This window comes from Phasianus colchicus, chromosome 2 (genome assembly GCF_987193195.1).
Source record: "Phasianus colchicus chromosome 2, bPhaCol1.hap1.1, whole genome shotgun sequence".
Lineage (NCBI taxonomy): Eukaryota > Metazoa > Chordata > Aves > Galliformes > Phasianidae > Phasianus > Phasianus colchicus.
The window spans coordinates 7816223-7841687 of record NC_143437.1 but is presented as its reverse complement, the minus strand read 5'-3'; the positions used below and the strand labels follow the sequence as shown (position 1 = coordinate 7841687).

The following is a 25465-nucleotide window of genomic DNA, read 5'->3' as shown; positions in this document are numbered from 1 at the left end:
GGCCGCGGGGCACGCCGGGAAAGCGAGTCCGCGCCCCGCCCGCCGCCCGGGACAGATGGCGGCGGCGCCGGGGGGCAGAAGACTCGCTTTCCCGGCGGCCCCCGCGGCGGCGCCGGCGCATGCGCGCGGACCGGCCTTTCTTCCCTCGGCCCCGTCGGCGCGGCGCGGCGGGCGGCGCTGCGCATTGGCCGCGGAGGAGCCGGCCGGGGTGACGTCGGCGGGCAGACGTGGCAGCCCGGGCGAGCCGGCGGGGCGGGGCCTGGCGGGGCGGGGCCGCGGCCTGCCGAGGCCTGGCTGCCGTTGTGGAGGTGCGACCGCGGTGCCTACAGGGCCGGTACGCCATGGAGCGGTATGGCGGCGCTTCCACAGGCGTTCCCACCAAGGCTCTGCCCTTCCTGACCGCGCAGGTCGCTCCGACGTCGTGCTGGGATTGCGGTCCCAGCGGCTCCACATGATTGCCTGGGGAATGTCGATCCCCGACCACACGTTAGCTGGCGTCCCTTAGTTACAAAGGGCGCCGTGTAACAGGTTGACCAAAGTTTATCTTCCAGGCGGCTCAAAGGAACAACCCGCAAACCTGCATCCCAGGGCAGCGCTGCCATGGCGGCAGAGCTCAGTGCCCACAGGAGCTGATCCTCTTGTTTCCCTACAATAAGACTGTGAGGAGCTGCTCGTGCCCCACGCGGCTCCGTGTCTGTAGCACGGTTACGTTGATTTCCAGAAGGGAAGTCAACAAAGTGTGCCAGCTGAAATGGGAAATGCCGAGCGTTGGTTTTAAAAGCTCCGGGCTTCCTTTGCTTGGTTGTGTTGGTTGTCAGACAGTGACCTCCGTGTGGATCAGTCACGGTGCTGTGCGTTCTGCTTTCGTGGTGGCCATCATGGAAGGCTCCGCTTCCCTTTCCCTATATGGTGTACATGTGAAATAATACTCCCCACCCCTCTTTTTTAATGCACACCACCAGAAATGCACTGAAGCCTCTGAAATTCTGTCTTTTCACCCAAATTTCTCTCAAATAGCATATTTGAGATGCTCAGTGTGAGGTGACCAGAAGTGTAGGAACATCCCAGACAGAATATTGACAGAACGTTGTTCTCTGCTGACACAAATTATGTTTGTATTATTAACATTTTAACACTTCTGCCTTTTTTTGTGTGAGTGTTGAAACAAACAGCTCCAACCACCCCAATGCCTTGTTCTGTTTTTCTCAGGAGTTATGCTGACAGGCCACAGAAAAGAGAGTTGTGCCATACTCAGTGCAGTAGAAAATCAGCAAACTCAGAGCAGACACAGGAACAAACCAATTCTGGCTGTAGCAAACTATGAAAGCTGCAAATTAGATTTGCTTCTGAAGTAGGGCACAGGTTAATAAGAATGTGGGATGCTGCTTCATCGCAGAGAAATAATAGTTTCTGTGTCTGAGAAAAGCATATTTAATCTGTACGACCGAAGCAGTGGCACAGCAGGCAAGGTAACCTGTCACTGCAGGTTGCCTATCTGCTCTGAGAGGGCAGAACTACAGGATGTCTGTTGGGAGGTGCAGGCTGAGGTCATCTGTTGCTGTCACAGTTCCGTACCTGTTGGACTGGATGAGCAGGCTGGGACCACTGCCTGCTTTCCAGCTGGGATGGGAGCAATGATTTATTGTCTGTGTCACAGTGCATCCTGTTCCTTCTCCTTCATTAAGTGGGTATCATGGTGCATCCTGAACACCATGAACCACTGGATAGTCCAAGAGGCCCACCCTGTCTCTTACTAAAAGGAGCATAACGCTAGCAGCGGTATCATGTGCTGGCTGGGGAAACATTATTCATATACCTTCAGGGCTGAATTCTGCTTGTGCCAAATATTTTATCCTGTTAGTGAAATCAGCTGCAGAATTTCCTTTGGCTCCAGCTGTACTGTGCTACCAGAGCAGCCTAGGAAAAAGCATGAGCACAGATTGCCTTGAATTGTAATCGTCCTCCCTGGTTCTGTGCACCTTGGATCGCTATCTTGACTCAGTAACTTCTGTTTTTGAGGTTGAGCTCCGCTGGTTCTGACTGCTGTCCCAACTTGGGTTACAGGCTGGGGCCTGCCTTCCCCGTTTCCCACCTCCGTAGGCCACAAAAGGTGCCCATGGCAGCTGCTGCTCTGGGAAATGAGGGTGGAAAGGGGACAAGACACAGCTTAGAGAGTGGGAAGAAGAGAAAGAGCAATCTGTGATGGCTGCAGGCAGATATAAGGGGGGAGAGGAAGGAGGCAAAGCAGCACAAATGATGGTGGAAGAATGCAACAGCTGCATAATCCATTTCTGAGCACAGATGTTGCACTGCAGTATGGAGCTCATGTGCCTGCTCCACTGCAGTGCTGACAGTGGGACTGCGAGGGTAGCACCCCTACAGACTGCAGAGAGCATTGGGCCTGCAGAGAGCATCGAGCTGCATGAGGTTCACTCCTTCCTGTTCTGCTTTCATTTCATACAAAAATGTTCTATCTTTTTAGCTATATCATCGTGCCACACCCTCACAGGGCAAGGGCTGGTTTCAGGTCTGTTGTCTACCAGCTTTTAAACAATTTTTACCTTTGTCTTGAACCAAAGGTAGGGAGAATCAGGCCTCTGACTCAAATACTGCCTTCCCACAAAGTTGCCATGTTAGCACAGTGGTGTTCAGATATCATTTGGCCTCTGCCAGTGTCCTTTTCCCTAGACCTTGTGTAAAATGAAAATAAAAAATAAAACTATTTCTCCACTTGTCTTCCTCTGCTCTTCCTTCTCCCTCCCCTGCTCAGTGTCTGGTACATGCTGTGGGAAGGTCACAGGCTAACAAATGCGCAACAACCAGACTGAGAAGCTCAGGTACCAGGAATACACAACAGCGAGCTGAGTTGCTACAGATGGCTGTTTTGATACTGGGAGTCCTGGGGAACAAACAAACACTGATTTGGGCTTATCAATAGCAGTTCGTCTCTCCTGTACTGCTCACAATCCTCCCATATATTTAATCTTTCTGCAGTGCTTTTCAGATGCCGATGTTTTTCTAACAATACAATCAGTCCATTCCAGGTGTGCTGGCAGCACATCGAAAGTGGTATTGGCACATTCTTCTCCTCCTTGTGAATTCTTGATTTAGGAAATAAAGGTCAAAGGAGAAGCATGTAGCTGTTGGGCACCACTGAGAGGGAAGGAGTCAATGAACCATATTTAGGTGTAGTCTGATGACAGAAGAACAGAACTGGGGAGGGAAATGGTGTTCTGGAATCTTTAAAAAGAGCTGTTCCACTATCACACATTGCTTCTCAGAGGAGATAGGTAACTTCATGGTGTAATGGAATTTACTGGTCTGCGAATCATCAGTTCAGCCCTACCTCTTGTTTCTGCCTGGCATGGCCTGTGCTTCTTCATCCTGCAGTGAGGGGAACGGGGCCAGAGGTTTCACCTCAGTTCTGGTTGCAGACAGAAACAAAGTAGGTACAAGTAGAATCAAGTGTCACGAGCATTTCGTGGATGTGAGGGACATTCTCCCAGGAGAGCAGACATCTATCTCTGTTGGGAAACTTCTGGAAAGATGTCTAGCACCTTGTTCTGGCTCCTTTCTTCAGAATCCAGGCTTCATTTTGCTTCAGTACTGTGGTGAGCACGTAGGAGTTTTGGGGGTAACTGCCATGCAGATTTGAAATAGAAGATTATATTAAATGGAATATCTATTAACTTTTATACCTTTCTTTATGTTGTTCTTGAGTTTGCATTGTTGGCATCGTTCAGATCTTGATTTCCCAACCTTCTGCAAAACTGACAAGACCACATGTTGTATTGCACGAGCTGCCTGGAGGAAGCCACTGGAGCTTCAGCTGCACAGGCCTACTGGAAGCAGCTGAACACAGCCAGCTCAGGGCAGGAGTTGAATGCACCTGCTAAAATCGTAGAAAAAATAAGGTTGGAAGAGACACCAAGAGACAACTGAGTTGTATCCTCTGCCTAAATTGTATCTATTTCAATCCAAATAACTGTTTTCTTAAAAGCTTCCAGAAGTGGCAATTCCAGTGATCCCTTAAAGAGCCCACAAGAAATCTAAAAAAGCTCAGTGGTAAAACCAGTGATAAATTAAGCAGCTCAGGCTTTCAGTTACGGTTGCTGGTGAACATTTTAATTAATAAGCTACATCCTGGCCATCTTTTTGATCATAATTTTCAGTGCCACAAAAGATAAAGAAGAAAGAGCTCAAACTGATGTGCTCAGTGTCTGTGGCTCTACACCATCCAAGGATGGGTTCTGTATCTTGTTTTTGTCATGGCAGCTCAGCCTGAGGACCACAGCTGTGCGACAGGAGGTTGGACCCTGATGCACCTGATGCCCTGCCCACAGATCTGGTTCCCTTCTTGGAAATGAATTCTTTCTTACTAATGCAGACTTCAGCTGATTGCCACATAAACATTGGGGCAGAGTACTGCTAGAAAGCTCGCTTGAAAAAGGCCCAGGAACAACAGGAAGTAAAACCACACTGGTTTGCTTACTGGGGATCATAGTACTCTTCACAGATAATGCCAAAGGCTATCTCCTGCCTCTGACTCAAGCATTTTGCAACCAAGTGGAGATAACAGGGTAGTGCACAATGGAATTTGGTCTCTGTGTTCTGTGCCTAGGTATCTATTTGTATAAGAGTTTAATTCATCACACCAGTTAGCATCTAAATGCTCTGGCATGTATTCATCCAACAGGGCTGGCATCTCCCTGCTTGGCACAGATGTTATTTAACACTGACACTGATTTAATACCAAAGGTTGTTGTATAGAGTTTTGATGCCAGGGCACTGGAAGAGAGCTTCATCCAGTTAGACTGACAGGCTGCAATTTCTTTATACATCTGTATGGCATCTAGAAGTGGGCAAAGGATACATTTCTAGCAAACAATAGCAAATCAAATCAGTGTCTGTACTTTCTTTCATCTTCCACTGATCATCCTTTTTCTTCAATATCAGCTTTTTGGGCCATCGTTCTCCCTACTTACCCATCACTAACAACTTCACTTCACTTGGTATGGGGCATCTGTTAGCAAGTTTGTGAAGCTGCTTGCATGTCTTTGTACTGCTTAGTTGTGTGTTGGGAGAGAGCATCTCAGACTTCTGTGATTAAATGTGGATCTGCAATTGCATAGTTGACTGTCTCATGGAATTATCAGTTTTCACAGTGGCTAAAGATGCAGGGAGGAAGGAGGAGCCACCTCCCACATGATGCATATCTTCACGAGGAAAGGACAAACAACTTCAGCCCAGCTCTACAGGCACTTTCCTCTCTCCAAACAGGATTATTTTGGACTCCTGCCATGTCAATGATTGGATACGCAGTTGGAGAAATAAGTTACAGCTCAAAGGTGCCACACTAAAGAAGCCCCCCCACCCCCAAACACAGTGCATGCCATGCTTGGGCCCCCACAGTCTTCCAAACACAAAAATCTTCCTTACAACTCTGTGTTTTTCTTGTTTCTACTTCTTATAAGTATCCTGCTATATTTCATGCCTAAAAGAGACAATAGGAAAGATATCAACTGGAAGGCATAGGATCAGTCAGCAAGGACATTTAGTCTACCTAAAGTTCTAAAGCACACCTCTCCTTGATGCTGAATCATTCTGTAAACAGGTGCATTTCACCTCAAGAGTTATACTTTGTTAAGTATTATGGAATTTGGAGAGATCTGAAAATATGCTTACGTAACAGGTTTATCCTATCACATTGTTGATAATTGCATACCTTCCTTGGCTGGCAGACTAAACTGTGAGTAGTTATACACTGAATTGAACTAGCAAACAACAGAAAACCAGATGGGATTCATCTGTTATCATTGTTATTCAGCATTAATCCTTACATGTAACAGAAACGCAGCGAGAAAGCTTGGGCTCTGTGTCTGTTAAGAACCAAATGCCTTCATCCTAACACAGCACATCTGTAAGGCTAGCTTACGGATCTGTAATTGACAGCCTTTACTCCAATTCCTTCAGCTGGCAGATGAGGATTAAGTATCATCCCTATTATTTCAGATCAAATCTCGTAATTCCTATTATCTGTATCATACAAGGATAGACACCACTACAGTCCTGTGAGGAGGGTGGCATTGATCAGTTTAATAAAATCTTTGATGAAGCAAAGAACAGTTTTTGAACTGCAAAATGCTTTGAATTTTGGTAACAGATTTAAAAAAAAAAAAGAAATAAAATAAATAGAGGCTGCATTCAGCTTAAAACTTCAATCAGCGAATTCAAGTGGTAAAGCTCACTATCATGGAACAGCCAAGACAAGAAATAAGCACTAAATAGATTTTTTAGTCCACAGAAGGTGGATTCTAAATTGTCTTTAGAAACTTAAATAATTAGACTAGTTTCCAGGTATACCAAAAAAGATTCTTGCAGATCTCAAATGACTGCTTACCACTGTGAGTGAGGAATGGCCAGTGTAGCTTACAAGTCACCAGTGGATTTTCCTGTAAGATATAATCTTCTATGACGGGTAGGGTTGTTGCACAAATTCATCCATGCTGTCCTTCTCCTGAGATCAGACAATATGGAAGAGGCATTGATGAGGCAGCTCCAGTTTCTTCCTAAAAGCAGACAAAAGGAGACAGAACAGATATATAATTCCAGGATCTATAAATTAACCACTAAGGATTAAAGAAAAAAAAAAGAAAGAAAATATTTACATTCCACTGGTAACAGTGGTGAAAAATAATTAGAAAGAATGTTATTCAAAATCAGGAACTAAAATTATTTATAGCTATTTAAAGATGAAATAATAAACAATTAAACACAATCAGTTCCTGCACGCACTGCCTATGTTCATTAACTAATGAGATTCTTTCTGTACTGTGGAGAAAACAGGTCACATTTTGAACACATGAGATTATTCAGATGCAGCTTCTATCTAGCACAATACTGTCCCATTTAATATTCATTCCATGGCTAGTGTTCAGTGTCCAAATACAAAACTTGCTAATGGTTCAGAAGACGTGGTAAAATCATCACTAAATCAGGTGCATGGGTCAGAAAATGTGTGTGGGTCAGAAAATCACTCAGGCTTATTATCTGAGATAGCATTTGAACAGAAAATGAGAACAGCCACACTTGCTTTGCTATTGGCTATCCAGCTGAGATCCACATGGAAGAGATACAGCACATGGGGAAAAGGGCAACAGCTTCCACTGAGCTGATTTTTAGTTGCTGTTAGTTCTAAGAGTAGAGTTTGGAAGGAGCAGTGGACTATTGCTCTCTCCATCAACACGTAATTAACATTATTGGAGACCCCGGCATTCTTCATTAATTGAAAGCATGCCACCTGCACTTTTCTAGTGCAAGCCCTTGTACCAATGTGACACTTGCCAGATGTAGTGACCCCTGACTCAGTGTGGGGAGGCACAGACTTCTACACATCTATGAGGCCATGGTTCTCCCCCAAATCCTGTCTCGAGGTGGCATTCAGAATTGTGCAAAGTAATGTAAAATAATAACATTTCATGGCTACATCTGTTAAGCTTCATATCATAAACATATAAGACTGCTGAGGAGGATGCAGCCTATCTAAAACTGAGAAAGCAAGGGAGAGCTGCAGTGGCAGTATGTCATATTGCAACACACGCTGCAGTCAGAGAAGATAAAGCACAGACCTTTGTTACTGCTTTCTGTTCATGGAAACAAGAAGACATTTAAAAAAATGAAAGTGATGCATCTTCATTTTCTTTGGTGGGCAGTCATGTCCATGGCAAAAAGAGCTACATAAAGTCAGCTGTGGTTACAGCATTTAGTCCAGCTATAGTTTTTTCAGTCTCAATAAATGCACGAAATTGAGGCAGAAGTGACTCCTCAATAACATTGCTTCTAAGCAATTGACAGCAGAGAACCAAGATATTGGCCTATGACAGCAAGAGAGAAAAGATCCAAGAAAGTTCCAGCTGTAACGTTATGTTTATTGCAGTTGTGCCAATTTCAAACACATTTCTTTTCCTATTCACTGCACTGTATCCCAGTGGGGCAGTATGGCATGCACTCATGAGACATAGACCCTGCAAGAAACACAATGGGATATACATAGTTAGCCTAATGGGAAGTAGATGTTTACGTTTAGATGTTTAAGTCAAGGTTAATGCTAATTTGCACCACTTGCTTAATAACTGAGATTGATAAAAGTGAATAACAGGATAAAAATACTGCCCTATGCCCTCCGCTGTATCTAGCATGTATGAATGTCACCCAGTACTTTGGACTCCATCCCATAGCTGAGCCAAAAGCTGTTAGGAAGGCAGAGCTGAACTGCGAGGAGTGATCCTCTGTTTTTACAACATAGTTCCTATTTGTCTCCCTGTCCATTTCAGCTGAGCTCCACTCATACACAGCTGTTTGGCTGCACTATTATTAGTGAGCCATTTACGTTTCTCATTAGTTTATTACACATGCAGAATTCTGTAAGTGAGATAAAAAGAAAACAAAAAACTGCTATTGATATGAAAATGGAGACTGGAGACTGAACCAACAGCATGACCAAGGAAGTTTCATGTTCAGTGGAAGAGTAAGGACTGACACACAATGGCATTCTGTTTCTTTCAACGCAATCACAACCAGCTCAGACAAAGATGCTCACTCTCATTACAGCAGAGCATGTATGGACACTGTCATGCTAACAGAAATGTTAGCTCAGCAGGAATTTGCTGAAGAGCAAAGCAAGGAAAAGCTGTTTATGAAAACTAAGAACTGTAATAGCTCGGTTTCACTTTTGCTTCATGCTTTCAACACAGCAACTGTGAAGCTGCAATCTGAAAAGGTTCTGTCTGCTTTCTTCTCTACAGAAGTCGTACAGACAAGCTTGCAAAATAGGTCTCCCAGGAATATATTCTGACTAAGAACGGAAAGAAAAGCTTTATATATGTGTGTGTGTGTATATATATATATATGTATGAGCTATTCATTGAACCAGATCTGCAAAAATATGCTGCCTGAGAGGAATCCACTTCTTTTAACTAGCAATTTATATACCAGGGATTGAAAAAGTGTGGCTGTTCAGCTCCAAAACAGATCTTATAGGAAAAGCGACCAAATGAAAAGGAAACACCTGAAGTTGGACTTTTCAACGTGTGTAAATTAGATTTGTGTAGGGGTGTAAGGAGAGTCAGGACCTTTTGGAGGGATCTGCAATCTGCTTCCCTTGTAATCTGAAAGGTCTGAGGTCTGAAAATGTTGATCTGAAAGATCTGTGTTCCTTCTGTGGGCCAGCCAAGCAGAAAGCTACTTTCACTCCTTTCAGAAAGCATTGGAAGTGTGTGCAGACACAGCACGACAGTTATCTGGCAAGCTGCAGTGACATGCCTCTCCAACACTACACTACTCCAACTGAGTATACCTTGTCTAACATGCTGGACATTCGGGATGAGTGACCTCCTGCATGCAAAGATTTGCTCCTGTTTCAGTCTGCATCAGTGACTGGGGGTTAGGAGGATGGAAAAAAGGAGTGTTTGATTTAATGAATGTTGAAAAAAAAAACAACTTAGAATCATATCATAGAATCACAGAATGGCCTGGGTTGAAAAGGACCACAATGCTCATCTAGTTTCAACCCTATGTGCAGGGTCACCAACCACCAGACCAGGCTGCCCAGAGCCACATCCAGCCTGGCCTTGAATGCCTCCAGGGATGGAGCATCCACAACCTCCTTGGTCAGCCTGTTCCAGTGCCTCACCACCCTCTATGGGAAAAACTTCCTCCTAATATCTAACCTAAACCTCCCCTGGCTTGGTTTAAAACCATTCTCCCTTATCCTGTCATTACCCACCCTCACAAACAGCCGTTCCCCCTCCTGTTTATACGCTTAGCTTTCTAAAAAATGCTGCTTTACTACAAGACAGCAATGGATTGCTAATTACTGATTGTAAAAAGAAATCATTGACTTGTATTATATGGACAATTTATGCTGCTTGCATGAAATAATTAAAAATTGCATCCATCTACTGATTTTTATACAGAATATTATCACATTCTGGCAGAACACAGTACATCTCCTGAGAAACTAGCTCACAATGTGCGACACCTCCTATCTCTGCCAATATTAGCTTTATGGATCTAGTAATAATATTATGCTAATAGCTGCTGATTGCTATTTGTGTACCAGACTGTTCCAATACCATGGTGATGAGCGTGCTGTTAGTGTCTGGAACAGATGGACAGAACACGAGAGATGTTTGCCTTGATTTTAAGACAAATAGGATTACCTGTTTCATTAACAAGGCTACATGAAAGCATGGGCAAAAACACGTGGTCCTATCACCATCTCCAGTTGCTGACAGGAAGAAAAAGACTGCACGTTTGTTAAGGCACACATTTATGCCACAAACAACTTACAGTAACTTTCAGAGAGAGCAAATCTTTGAACCACAAGTAAAGCCAGTGCAGCCGTTTCATGCTGTTAAGAGTAGAAACTAAATTCACCACCTCCTGTTACTCCCTGCCAGGTGCACAGCTCCTTTCCAGCTCTTTGCAGAGGTGATTCTTGAGGCTGGAGATGGGGAGATTGCCTGTGTGTTGCTCAACACAATGATTCCTTACCTGTTGATTTTAAGGATACCTCATAAAGACAAATTGCAACAGCTTCCATCCTCTCTGGAGAAAAGAATTCATTGAGAAAATCATTGAGAAAAGAGTAATGAACACTCCTACACCTCATCTTTTCGATATGACAGAGATATAAGTAGAAAGGTCCTGCTATGTTGTTTCTTTAGCCAGAAGTCAAGATAGCAACTTTATTCTGCACTCTCTTCTTCTCATAGAAATGAGAAAGAAATACCATGAGACAGAAGGGAAACATTTTCACTGTAGTTTGTGCAGCTCTGTTTAGAATTAAGACCACAATATGGGAAAAAAAAAATACCTCAGGGTAATATAGTATTATACAGTACAAGATATGATTCCATATACTGATTGTACTTAATGATTGAAAAAGCAGTTATGTAGGAAAGAAAGCTCCGACACAGAGCACTGGGGACATAACCATAACAACTCCTTTCCTATCTCAGTGAAAAGCCAAAAGAAGAAACTGGAATCTACTGCTTTCATAGAAGAGCTGCCAATTTCCCAGTGGTATCAGAAGCCAGTCATGTTTGGGAAGGAAATGACCTATTGCTGCACGGCAAAAGTAGCAGGTGCAGATGGCATATGAGCAACTTTCCCAATCACTGGGCTGCCAAGGTCACAAAACAGAAAACACAAAGGTGCACCAGTTACAAATGGTTTTAAGGACACTCACTCAACTCCTGCCAGGTTATCTACAGATTCTGAGAGCACTTCATTCTATTTGGCATGCAAAAAGGTATGAAATAAGGCCACCGACGCAGATGAGGTGTCAGATCACCGCAGTGATATATTTCCTCTTCCCACCACACACAAACCAAATTCTATAAATTACACATGTCAACAAACACTAGCAATATGCTGAAGCACCACAGTCATTCAAACGAATGGTAGCAGTGCCTCGTCTTTAAATTTAATTGTCTGTTCATGCTGCCAGGAGTGCTCTTTGGAAGTGTCTGCCTGTCCTGCAGCACTGCCTGGCCTGCAGGCAGCTTCACAATGTCAGGCTACAGCAAAGAGCTGTGAAAGGAGATGCTCAGAGCCCCTGCCAATGCTACCAAACAAGCACTTGCTGCCTTGGTCTGCCAGTGTAACGTGTGTCTGAGGATGAAAGAAATAACAATTATGCAAAGTGCCAAAGGTCTTACCAGGGGATGGGAATTGGTGTCAGAACGTGTCAGGTAAGGTCAGCACTACTGAAGGTGTTGCCATGGTTTACCTTAGGCAGTGAGAAGTGAATCCTCAGAACTAAACTGAGAACACAGCACTTTCTGCTGTGCTTTCATTTTCCATTCCTTTTTTTTTACTGGCAAGAAACATCCATCTACATCTGTCCAAGGCATCATGTCATACTGCTACAAGCAAAAAGAGATTCAGGGTTGGTCCTCATTCACATCTAAAATACACAGCTTGAGAAAATAACAGGAAATAGCAGAGCAAAGACAGTTTCCAAGAACCATAGAGCCAAATCAGCACTTTGTTCTTAGTGGGTAGATGAAAAAAAAGCCTTCTCTGCCTATTTGTGAAGCAGGGTGAAATATAGAACGATGAATTCTATTTCTGTAGAGCTTTGCATTTGCAAATACTGACTGTATTTCCATCTGATTCCAGTAGCAAAAACAGGTTAGGTATGCTAGTTAGAGTAGTATTCATTTAGAAGCTAAGCAGGACAGCTGCACATACGAGATGGTATGCCTTCCTCCTTCTGAGGATGAGTTCCTCTATCTTGAAATGAGCATCTAAGATAAATGGAACAAATCATTGTCTGAAGTTCCTGCTTCTCCTTACTGACTACTGACCATTTGCTGAGACAAGATGGCTGAAATATAGGGGGTGATTCATTTGATTTTGTCCATTACTTATGAGTTCTCTTCAAAATGAAAAGCAAAGCAGTGTACAATACCATCATGAGACTCCATCTTTATCGTCTCAGTAATTCAGTAATTCAGTCTATTCATTTTGACCAGAAAAAAAGCAGATGTCCCTTGCGTTGGCACTAAATTTTTAGCCTGGCTTCTAAAAGTTACACTGCATGCTTTTTGCTAACTCTGTTAACATCCTCAAATTTTGCAGAGGTATTGCTAAATGACTGTCACATATTGGTCTGGAATGATGAGGTTATATTTCAGGGCATGAGAGCAAAGAGTAAAAATCCCTACAGGTGTGGCTTGGCCAGCTTTAAGGAGAAAAAATATGGGGAGGAGGAAAGAAATGCAAATGGAATGACAAATTGTCCTGTGTGTGTGCTGTAACTTTCAGATTTTCTTAGATATTCATCAGTGAGATCTGTGAAATACTCTTGAGCAGCACTTATTATGTTAAACTGACAATATTCTTTGTACTTTTTGAAAGGTACGCCATTTTTCCTTAGTCACTTAATTCCCACTCTGATCTGACTGCATTTTGAATATAGCGTAATTAATCAATTAAATGTTCTATCATTTTAGTTAAGTCTGCTCTGCAGTGTAGACATTGGTGAGTCCGTTGTTATGAAGGAAATCATTCTGTTTCCTTCATAACAACGGACTCACCAATGTCTACACTGCAGAACAGACTTAACTAAAATAGCTGTTGCATCTACGTATGAACAGTATGGTTGGTCACACTGAAAGGCTGCTGAGCTCAGAATCCCATCTCCAACAGTGTGAATATTTTATTATATATGAATGACCCAAAGAGATGCAGCCAAGTACTATGAAAATAGAGTTGTTAAGTACCACTTTGCCACTGCAAGTCCCATGTGATGGTGTTCAAGGCATTGCTAAGCTGGCAGTCCCTTGCTTGCTGTAGTAGTGGTGTAAAGCCTACTTTTGGCTTGATCTACAGAGAGACAGAAGGAATACCAAAAGTGTTACTGGAAAAGGTGATCTGAGATGCTGGGATGTACACTGAGCATGGTAAGAACTGTGAGTGATATGGATGTGGTCTGTGCTCTGGGGCACCAGGAGCACACTGTGTGGCTTTTGTGAATAAATCTTGTTTTCCATGATCCAGACAACGCTTCTAATACACTTAGCATCAAGGGAAGAATGTTAAGGGTAGAATAAACACGTTGTGATACAACTCTTTAAGTCCTCTCCCAGTCTCCAGCTTCCATAATCATTTCCATAATCATTTGTCTTTCCTTCATCCATGAGCATCTTATGTCTGCTGCCAAGGTTACACACAAAAAGAGACTTCTTCCATTCACAGAATCAAGAGGACCATTTTGTTCATTCACTGTGCTAAGAACAAATACCCCAAAATACTCATTCACACAGTATAGAAAGTATACTATAAACAGAAAAGGAGTATTTAATTCTCATGATATTTAAAGAAGGCCTCAAATTATATTCTCTTTTCTTCCCAAGCTTGTTTTTATATACAAAAACTTCTGGTCCTTACTGAGAGAATACTGCAATTATAAAGCAGTGGAATTACAAGAGTGTAACCTGACAGGTTCTTGTTTTGAATAAGAAATAATATTTTGTATTTATTAAATTAAAAAAATATGAACCCTCCTGAAGGAGTTATTAGTTGGGAATAAGGACTTTTCTTTTAATGATTCAGTCATTCTATATTTTTCAGCTCCGTGATGCAGCACCTACCCACTGGTATCAGTTGAATGTTTCTGTATGGAAAAGGCAGAAATACAGGCTGATACTCCCTCCTCTCACTTCAGAAATAAACTGTGAGGCCTTTTTCATATGCTGTAAAGGAAGAATACTTTTCAGCTAAATGTAAGGATTTGCCTTTGAGAACTTGTAACTAAATTGGAGTTCTCTGGAAGACAGCTCTTCTTTACTGAACATACCCCACAAACTCACAGAATCACAGAATCACAGGGGTTGGAACCAACCTCAAGAGATCACTGAGTCCAACCCCCTGCTAAGGCAGGTCCCCTCCAATACAGGTCAGCATCCAGACAGGTCTTGAATATCTCCATAGAAAGAGACTCCACATCCTCTCTGGGCAACCTGTTCCAGTGCTCAGTCATCCTTAGCACAAAGTTCTTCCACACGTTTGTACAGAACTTCCTATGTTCAAGTTTTAGGCCATTACTCCTTGTTCTATCGCTACACGCCACTAAGAAGAGCCTGGCTACGCTCTTTTTAGTGCATCCCAGGATACCACTGGCCTTCTTGTCCACAAGGGCACACTGTGGGTCATGGCCAACTCGTTTATGATACCCAAGGTTCAGTTCTAATCTGCTAACAAACATTACATCCACCGCAGGAAAATGGCCTAACAAGTCCAAAAGAGCCCCACCTCTGCTACCTTTGTTATCCCTGGAGCAGATTCTGATGTTGGCTAAGCCAATGCAAACACAGACCAAACAGGCAGGATACTGCTAGTTTACAACCCTGCAAACATCTCAGACAAGAGTCAGCTGAACATACCAGTTATGCCATCTGTATTAGTGTTGTGAAGGAGTCACTTTGTGGCTTTCATGATGTCCTGAATTCCTTAAAGAGGGGAACCCCAGTCTATCTACCTCACTATTGTTCAATATTATCAACTGCAACTGTTGAAAGAAGGGCTTGCACCCTGCAGGCTGACTGGTTATCAGAATCAGAAAAGTAATGATTGGATAATGAACTGAACACGGAAATCTATTTCACAGAATGACATAAGAAATTATATAAACAAGATGAATAGACATTAACTTCATCAGATTAAATCCATGCTTGGAACTAGTTGAATTTTTCAAAGGTAGAGGGGAAAAACATACAGCTGTTTGTTTTAAAAATCTCTTCCAATAGTTTCTCCTTTCTATTTCCATCAGAGCATTTCTTTTCTTCCTCAGACAAAAGAGCAGACTAGCTCTACCACACATTTCAGCTACAGGTTCTCAAATAAAAGGAAGGTTATTTTTCAAGTCAGCCATACCATCAGCAAAACAATGGAGTTCTGACCTACTGGCATGAAGATTTGATAAAAATGTTGATAAGAACTACAGAAAATCTCTCTAGTTCACAAAATGTGCCTATTAAAATGGATTTAGACACGTTTGGTTAGACTGTTTCACTGACTTGTATTGGATTTTGTTTTCCCATACATACCAGTGCAACTTCTTCTTAGAAAAGAAAATATATATTACTTTGGAATGACAAACAGGTTAAACAAAACAAATCATACTAGAAATGCCAGCCTAACAAACAGGCAATTAAAAAAAATTGATCTGTACATACACTTAGACTAAATCTGGGATTTTAACTATACATTTTCTCATCCAGTAAATAACGGAATTGCAAAACAAAAAAATAGATCAGAATTAACAAATGAACCTACCAGAAGCGTACAGTGTTGTAAAATTGTGTGCCAGCTCTGTATGGAACAACTTCAAAGGTCACAAAGTGAAAGCAGGTTTCCATCATGCTTCCATTCACACTTTCTATTCCAAACCCTCTTCTCTATCCATCTCCCCCTCATCTGAAATGACATGACTTTTCAAATAAGTTTTTAAGCAAAATAAAGGATTCAAGATACAAATTTGTTGCAAGTTTGTCAGACATAGGCAGCCAACTGGGATGAAGAGATCCAAACAGCACCTCCAGCCATGGGAAAGGATGTACCAAATTCCTGTTCACTAGACGATGTCCTAGGACAGACACAAAGACCAGGCAGGCCAAGGGAAAATTTGGATCAGATCTTGCACCAGATTAGATGTGAAAGAGCCCAGAATGGGACACAAACCCATCAGAAACCAGGCTTTGCTGATTCTATTGCTCAGGGATGTACTGGCTCATTTCCCTTAGACTTTCCTACTACACATAGAGCCAGGGTTCCCTAAATGTCTGCTCATGCCATTCACAGCTCAAGATTATCCCTCACACTCCAACCATCCCTTCTTAGAACCTCTAGAAGATATGTGGTAGAGACTTTTTTCCACACTTGGAATAGATTCCTTAGTGCCCCCAACCACAAAGTAGTACTTTAAACAAACCATTTCAGTCTACCTGCAATTTTTCTCAGTATAAGAAACCACTTGCTTAAGTGGCCTTATTTAAAATGTGATTCTGCTCATTGACATTGGCTTGTATATGAGTCAGCCCTTTTCTTTCTGTTCATAGAGCTTGGATAGTCAAGCCCTCCAAATAGAATTAACCACTCTTTTGTACAGGCAGTAGCCACGTCCACAATGCTATATGACTGTGCATTGGCAACAGGGCTTCAGGTCACATACAGATGATTTCTTTTACATCTAGACATACCAGTCAATAGGATTAACACTCTTCAGATGTGCTAAGAGAAGAGTTTGTGGGAGTATTGCTAATTCAAGTGATGCAAAACCAGATGGCATATGTCAGAACAGGATTTTAAAGTGCTTAATAAAATCTACCTAATTGTGCTTAATATGACTTAGGGAGAACTCACAGAACCCCCTCTGTGACAGGTCAGTATGTAACAGCTAGAAGGACTCACAGAGCTCTGGAAGGAAAGTCTTCTTCCTCTGCACATCTGGACCTGAAACAAAACTTCTGTTGACATTCTACACAAGCCAATGCTGCTGCTACTGTTACATTAAGAAAACCAAGAAACAGAAATGAAGTTGTTGGATTCCAAACACTTTAAAAAAGGAAAGCATGTTTCTCCAGCAGCACAGACCTGATAAGGCTCAAATTTATTGCACTTTCTTCATGGAGCAAAACATCTCTTGGCACATTCTCCTGTTCCAGTGATATGGCTGTGAAGGAGTGAAGATTAAACAGTTTAGTTCACTTACACAGGACAGCTGTTAGGCTCAGCCCTTCTGCTGAGAGTCCTGATAGCACTGCTCAGCTGCATGAAACAAGGTGTGCATGTCCTTGCACAGTTTCAGTGGCCTCACTTGAAAAATAAACACAAACACACAAAGACAGATGCTCATCTTGACTACAAATAAATCATTTTGATATCTGAAAAATTGCATATATTCTAAAGGAAAAAAAAAAAAAAAAAAAAAGCCATTCTCTCTTTCCTGCTCCCAGCCATCTCCTTTCATAAAATTGCTCGAATGGCAGAAAACTGGAATCTTCTCTTTTTCATACTGAAGTGAATTGGCCAATGGGATTCCATGTTCTAATGCTGGGTGTTGGGCCAGACAGAATCTATGCACATAAGCCTTCTTTCTTTAGGGAATCTGGCTCAACAAATCATCCCTCTTTTGCATTAGAAAGACCACCGTTAACCTCACCAAGGTATCTCCTGCAGATGAAGGCTGAAGAAACAAAGCAAACAAATGATGTTAGCTGAGGAATGAATTACTCTGGTGTAGTCAGAAGGAAGGAAAGTTTCTGAGGAAATTTAGTCACCACACCCTCCGAGTTACTGAGGCTGTGTGGAAGTCACAGCTGGGTGACTGCTTATGCAAACTTAGGAAAATGTTTAATGAAAAGATTAAATAAAACCGTTCACGACAATGTCTTCTGTGTCTAACAGGATTGGACTATTACAGAAAACCCAGTCTTGCATTCATATCTGCCCAGGTAGACCATTGTCTCTGTGGGGAACAGATTTGTGCACACACAGTTTAACTGAAGGATTCCATTTGAAGGATGTCAGATGTAACATTTGCTACGTGTAAACTGCTAAAGAAAGAGTTCTCATGTGCATCAGAAGGAAAAAAAGGAAAAAAAAAAAAAGTAAACTGTCATCTGGTTCAAAATATGTTTTTTTTTTTTTAAATGTGGGACTCCAGGAAAACACAATCAAGGGATGAACAGATTTTACAATAAAATGAGCAAGGAAAATTTCTACCATGCATACCCACCCAGTGGGCAAAAAGCAATGCTGCAGAACTCTCTTGGCTTACATTCTGATTGTTGCAGTGAATGGCACTCGTTGGGATTGTTCAAAGATTCCAAGTGGGATGTTGCATGTGATTCACTAAATCTTTTTTTGTCTTTTTCCAACTAAGCATTTTCACTGGAAAAAAACAATGATGTCATCAAGTTCCCCTCTCTGCTGAGAGAGGATAATTGCAAGGTTTTGTTGATTAGAACATTTCAGTCAGTGACATTTTTAATCAAAGCAGGTTCATTTGCCATTACTTCGTTGTAGCTCACGAGGGAGGCAAAATTCCCTTATAGATCTCCTTGTGGGTAATAGCCAGGCCATGGAGGACCATCAACTTTCCAGGATGGGGCTTGAGAATTAGACACACAATCAAAACAATACAGTATTTTGGGGGGTCTTATTCTTGTCTGCAACATAATTTTCCACAGAAGAAGAAACAAAGCCAGATGAGAATGCTACAGATTATATAAAGAGTGCTACATTCTTCCCCTCTGAAGATATTGAACAAAATATTAAAAATTCTGAGAAAACTCATACAAGTCCGACACTGCAACTATATAGCAACTTAGCTACATTTTTAATTACTGGGCATGAGGGACAAAATTAGGTTTCCATTTTCAAGCTGCAGTGCTTAAAGCAAGGACCCAGACCCCAAGCTATTCATACCCTGTTCCTATTAGTGTTCAGGTCTGAGCATAACTGCGCAGAGATAGCAGCTCATTGCTACTCGAGGCTGCCACCTCCTGCCTGCAATCTCTGCTCACTCCTGGCTGGCTAGTGACCTGGTCAGGGTGCTGCTTCTAATGTTCTTTTGCTTGCAAAGCTGACTCCACACAGAAAGGATGTTTCTTCGAGAATAATTAGTCACCAATATTTACATGAGTTACAGGAAGCAGAGCAACTGTGCAATGTGTAGGATTCATCTTAGGAACAGTTCTATTTCCATGGATATCCAAAGCTGTCAGACCAATGAACAGTGCAAATCCAGAAAGGAGATGGTTTCCTCCTCCAGAAGCATCATGCTGTGTTTCAACAGATGCACCTCTCCATTTTAGGAGATGCGTTGAACAATTGCCAGATAAAAATACATTGCTGGCATCTGAAATGTCTTATTGCGCTTAGAAACTTAAGGATTAAAGGAGGAAAGATCAAAGAGAGAAAGGTTGCATTTTCCCCCCAGTGATTAATACTAGCTTTACCTTCAGGTGACAACAAAACTGCCAAAACTGAGAAATTAGAGGACAGCCTTATGCTTTGCACACTTTAGATGTCTGAGAGTTCTTTGCTTCTAATCAATTAGGCTGCAGCCTCACATTCTTCATTCACATCTGAGACTTTCTTTCCGTGAGCCTGGCTATTGGGGTCACTGTCAGTGGGCATTTCCACATCATTATCCAGTCTGAGACCTTGAGATTTTCCTCATAAGGAAGCACAAGGAAACATGAGTTGGGTGGCATACCTTTATCCAAGTTCTTATCCTTAAACAGAAGCACAGTAGGCTCTCCTGCATCCCACTGACTAAAAAACCAAGACACAGGTGCTTCCATCTCCTAACCTCTTGTATGCTGCTTCCAAGCAGCACAGGAGCTGGGAGTTAATCTCCCCAGTGTCCATGCACACGGCCTATTTACTGAGCACCTGCCTGCCTGCCCTCACATCCTGCTTCTGTGGGACTTTCCACTCTGAAATTGCTGCTCACACCTCATCTTGCCTCAGCCACTCATTCAAGTAAAAGTATTCTATATAAACTGAATTAAGAAATGCAGGAAGGGTTCTGCATTTGCTGCAGGTAATTTTTGAAAACTGCATTTGTTTCTTATAGAGTCAGTATCCAGCCTCACAGTAATCAAAAATCAGCACTGTGGTTAATGCTGGGCATCAGATCATTTATATTCTGGCCTCGGCTCTGTCTTAGACTTCCACTATGCCATAATTACTTAAATTCCATTCTCAGAGGTGACATTTAATTTGGGATAAGCCAGCTTTGTCTGCTAGACTGTAATATCTGGAACTCCATTTTCATAAGGTGCTTTCATTGACTTCAGCTGGTATGAAAAGAACTCAAAATCTTTGCAGACCAGATTCCCAAAAGTCTGAATGGCCAATGGTTGTTATCTGGGTGCTCTGCAAAGCATCCATAAAATATTATCAATGGCATAATGGAGAATTCCAATTTATGAATACTTTGCACATGCTGCACCTACTGAAACAACTACGGATGTTTTAGGGCATGTGTCCAGAGCACACAGAGGCTTACTGTGAGTGAGGTGTTCAGTGCCCAGGACACCTTCTCTGCACATTTCAGTGCATCACTTGAGGCTGTCAGAAATGAAAGTGCTTCAAATAAGGAGCCATAACTGAAAAGACAGATTTTCTCTACCACAGAGCCCTCTGTGGCCCCTAACTTCCAGTGAAGTCAATGGAAGTATATGTCCTACAGGGATCTGGGCTGCTGTGACCAAGTAGCATCATATCCTGTGATCAAAATGCATTACGATTTACAATGCCTGAATTCTATCATATAACCTTGTCTGTATTTTGGATGGCAGACGCCAAACACACTTGAAATTCTACACGGAATTTAAACTAAAGGAGGGGAGATTTAGGTTAGATGTTAGAAGAAATTCTTCACTTAGGGGATGGTGAGGCCCTGGCATTGCTGCCCAGAGCTGTGGGTGCCCCATCCCTGGAGGTGCCAAGGCCAGGTTGGATGGGCCCTGGGCAGCCTGAGCTGGTGGGGGGCAGCCAGCCCACAGCAGAGGAGTTGGAGCTAGATGATCTTTAAGGTTCCTTCTGACTTAAGCCATTCTACAATTCTGTGATTCTAAAACTAAATCCAGCAAAATGTGACTTTTACATGTTCTTATGTTTGTCTGGAAATGAATCAACAAAAACAAATGTTTATACTGTTACCCTGTGATTTTCTCTGTCTGGCAAAGAAATGTTGTGGAAAAATCCCCAACAGTACAATCCTGTGTTTAACATACTTTAAGAATACATCTGAACACCTCATTCAACAATCCCAGTGCAGCCTACACCGGATAGTATGATCTAGGTGAGGAAGTTTGGCAACTGCACTACTGCTTCCAGCTTGCATGACTCAGACTGGGTGGTGCTAACAGGGAGGAGAACCCAGTCCTTTTTCTCAGCAGAAATTCAGGCCTGCTGAAAACTCTCACCTGATACAGTTTGACACATGAGATGTCTTCTCTGAGCATGAAAGATACCTGCATGAGCTCCCAGTACCACACTGTCTCTAGCAAATGAGTGAGTTTGGGTTTGATAAACAAAGAAAGATATTAAAGACATTAAAGATTTAGCAAAGTTTGAAATCTCTGAACGCTGGTGATATAGCCATGCAATGCTGGGGCTGGGTGTGTTGGCTTATCTGCCCCCTAAACTATTAACTATTTGGATGCATACTGACTTCCTGAATATTTCTAAGTTTCTGTTTCCCCTGTTTCATATATCTAACAAATAATGCTCGGTGTTTAGTCTATTCTAAGAGGTGCTTTCTTTGAATCTCTATTTTCTTTTGATTTTAACAAAGAATGAAATAATTTAGAGACAAAGGTAAAATGCCTCAGCAGGAAACAAAACAGATTAACTAAGAGAAAAGAATTAATACCAACACTTATGAAGGGTGTCCTTCTCTTGATCTGACAAACAAAACTGGAAACAACTTCAAATACGTAGGGTCTGGCCCCAGTTTTGCCAGCCTGCACAGAGTTGGCACAGGCAACTCCTACTCACCCACCCTGCAAAGGCTGAGAAAAAAAGAGAAGGTGGGACTGGAATTGCATCATTTCCTGTGCTTTTATACTCTCCAGGCTGCCACTTTGTTTTGTTTGTCTCAGGCTGATCAGACACAGAAGAGATGTCCTCTGTTCCTCCTGGATCCTCCTTTGCCTGCCATACCAAGCAGAGCTCTGCGTGCATCAGTAGCTCATTTTCCCTTTCTGTTCTGAGTGCTTCCTGCCTCTGTTCATACAGTTTCTCTATGCCTGCATGTTAGGATGAAGGCAGGTCTCCTGACTGGCAAGTTCCTAAAAATCTATTCAACTCAGTACAAGACAGATGCAGTAAAAGCTTCAGCACTCCACTTAGTCATCATACTTTGCTTATCTTCTATCACAAAGCCTTGCCCTCTCGCTAAAGCCACAGCAAGGCACTGCACCATCTCCTCCTAGGAAACAGTGGGTAGTTCTCTCTGTGGTTTACAAGGAAAAGAAAGCTAGAGCCCACTATCTGGCAGAGAAGTTTTCCATTTACACAATGTTATGTGAAGGTTACTTTACAACTTACAGCAAGAAAACAAAGCTGTGAAGTATATACACAAATCTACTCTGACGATAGAAAAAATATATATGTTATTTTCTTCTTGTTGTTTATTTCTTTACAACCTTGAAAGCAAGTTGCACTAACTAGAATATACATCATTAGAGTTATGTGCAAAAGAAATACCAAACCTTGTGTATTTTGAGAATAGTTAAATTAAATTTCTCCTGCGTATATTATGCTATTAGAATGGCTCAAGCACGACACAAATACTGACAGGGCAGAATTTCTGGAATGTTGTGCTGTTCCTTGATGCCATTCATGCGGACAGCAGATCTTCTCCTCCGATGGATGCTCTCCATTACCCTGCTTGCAGCAAAAGCCACTGACAAGTACAGAACGTGACAAAACGTCCCTCCCTGCTACTAACAAGGCTGCTCTGATGCTCTGCAACTTTCTTCTTTACAGCCACTGCATTTTCTATTTTCTTTTGAACATGAAGTAACATTTCAGTCCAACTAAATTAGTAAAGAAAGTTTTAAAATAGACTTTCATGCAAGCCATGTTTCACTTCCTCTCCTGCACTGCATGTGACCTTTAATAAAACAACCAAAAACTTTTACGTTTTAATTCAAAACCAGACAGCAGTAGTTGGTAGCAAGAACAGCAGTAGCTACACTGTGCAATACACTGTGCAGTACAAGTTCCTCCTTAACAGGCCTATTTCTGGTGCAGAACTTGTGCCCCTTTAAAGTGTCACCTTATATGCTATGCTAGATGCAGCAAATTAACCGTTTGTTTTGCAGGGATTGGCAGACTTCAGTATCACTGTTTCCTGGGTGACTTCAATTACACTGTAACTTCTGACTGCAGCTATCAGATTAATCCCTTGGGTTTCCTTAACTAATAGACTAAATCCCTGGTAGAAAAAGGCTTATGTAATACAAGCTGTGGGGATGTATATTAATGTAATACAATCAAACTAATAAATTTATTTTTTGAGTTCTACTGAATGTTTAATTTCAGAAAAGTTAGCAAATGCATCATTTGTTTAGTTTTTTTTTTTTTTCCCTTCAGGTCTCCTAAATAAAGGCTAGTTTATCTCAGAGCAGAGAACGCTTCGCTACATAAGGAAGCATAGTGGAAGCATTCTATCTGACTGATCAACAGAGGATTAGAACTCAAACTGAAACACTTCTCATTCACAGAGCTCAAGTGCTTTATTCATGAGCATAAGCATCATATGGCATGGTACATATCCAGCTCATTAAACTCAGATTTGGGAAGGTTAAGCCATGCGTCCAGAATTACATAGCAAGTCTAACAGTAGAACAGGAGGCAGAGGCTACTTCCTCAGTCTGAGCCCTTTACAATGGGTTCAACAAGATGAGTGACTTCAGATAAACGGATCAACTAATTTTTCTGGGTGAAGAACTGCCTTTTAAGGCAGTTGTTATATGTATCTGTTACACATATCAAGCAACAACGTAAACCCTTCACTTGGATGAATATGAAAACGTCACACATCGAAAAATTGAAAATATTAACGCAAAACTTACCTGTATCTGAGTGCAATTCATATCCACGTACAGCTGCTGATGCTCCAGAATGACCAGGAAGTCATAGAATCACAGACTCATAGAATGGCCTGGGTTGAAAAGGACCACAATGATCATCTAGTTCCAACTCCCTGCTGTGTGCAGGGTCACCAACCAGCAGACCAGGCTGCCCAGAGCCACATCCAGCCTGGCCTTGAGTGCCTCCAGGGATGGGGCATCCACAGCCTCCTTGGGCAGCTTGTTCACGATGGGGAAGTAGACAGAATGACTTGTCTGCATAACCAAAGATAATAAAAATAGAAATTTTTCAATAGCTCTTTCAAACTTTTTCATGGTATTTGCAACGTTTCTTATAATCTTGAAATAAAGAGATGATCTAAAGTCTTATCAGGTCATTAAAATAAAAATGAAACATTTCAGCTTCCTGACAGTGCTAGGCTTGTTTTTTTAAAGAGTAGCCATTCATTTCTTGATTTAAAATTCTGATTATTATTATTATTATTATTTTTTAGAGAAAGTGACCTTTTCTCAGTGTGTTGGCCTCGTCACTGAAACAACAAGCAGGGGAACAAGAAAAAAAAAAAAAAGACATGACTTTGCAAACATTTTGCATAGCGAAAGTACTACAGAAGGTCCACAAAACGCTACTGCCAACACGCTGAACTTTGAAACAATAATAAACAATGCCAAATACAAAGCAATTAAGAAAATGTGCTTTTCAACCCATGTTATTAGCTGTTAGAACACAATTTACTAAAAACCCTTCCCAGCTCCTGTTTTCTTCCCCGCTCCATCTCCTCTCCCCATTTTCCTGTACACCATGTTCTGCACGCTGAAAGAACAAGCCAGGTGTCAGCAGAAGCAAACAGGAGGCCGCTGGCACAGAAATTCTGAATGATGCTTATTTGTTAGAAGAAGCATATTCACAATTCTTAAGCAGCTGCAAAATCTGTTTTCGTGGCTCTTGTCTATCTGTGAGGCATCGGTTCAAAAAGTAACCTCGGTAAGAAATTGCTTTTACTTGAAACTATGTTTTATACCTATCAATTGAAGATATATATATATATTTATATATGGAATTTACGTGGATAATTGATTTTTTTAACACCAATCCACCTCCCTCTGCAACGCTGATTGCTCCTCGCGTATATTGTTAACTCGCCTACATTCGGAAAGCTGGATGCTTCGCCATCTTTTCGTTCTCGCCCCCTGAACGTAAAACGTTTTAAAAAGCGAATCCCCGTGGCACGCCCGCTGCCATTTCCCTTGTGGGGGATGGTGGGACCATGGCAACG

The 25465-nt window shown here is 42.0% G+C and overlaps 1 long non-coding RNA gene across 21 annotated transcripts; it reads right to left on the bottom strand.

Annotated features, from left to right (window-relative positions):
- Positions 1 to 283: 283 nt before the first annotated feature.
- On the bottom strand, positions 284 to 25465 carry LOC116232830 (uncharacterized). Of its 21 annotated transcripts, XR_016463887.1 has the most exons (11): positions 25287 to 25465; positions 24171 to 24259; positions 17164 to 17242; positions 16981 to 17022; positions 15847 to 15987; positions 10441 to 10608; positions 7629 to 8024; positions 6401 to 6569; positions 4986 to 5494; positions 3699 to 3892; positions 284 to 3606 (listed from the first exon to the last, which is right to left on the bottom strand). It is a non-coding gene; the product is annotated as an uncharacterized LOC116232830 (long non-coding RNA). The 21 variants fall into 21 exon arrangements; XR_016463893.1 differs by lacking the exon at positions 284 to 3606 and having other exon boundaries at positions 3645 to 3892; positions 5440 to 5494; XR_016463892.1 differs by lacking the exons at positions 3699 to 3892; positions 4986 to 5494 and having other exon boundaries at positions 284 to 3638; positions 25255 to 25465.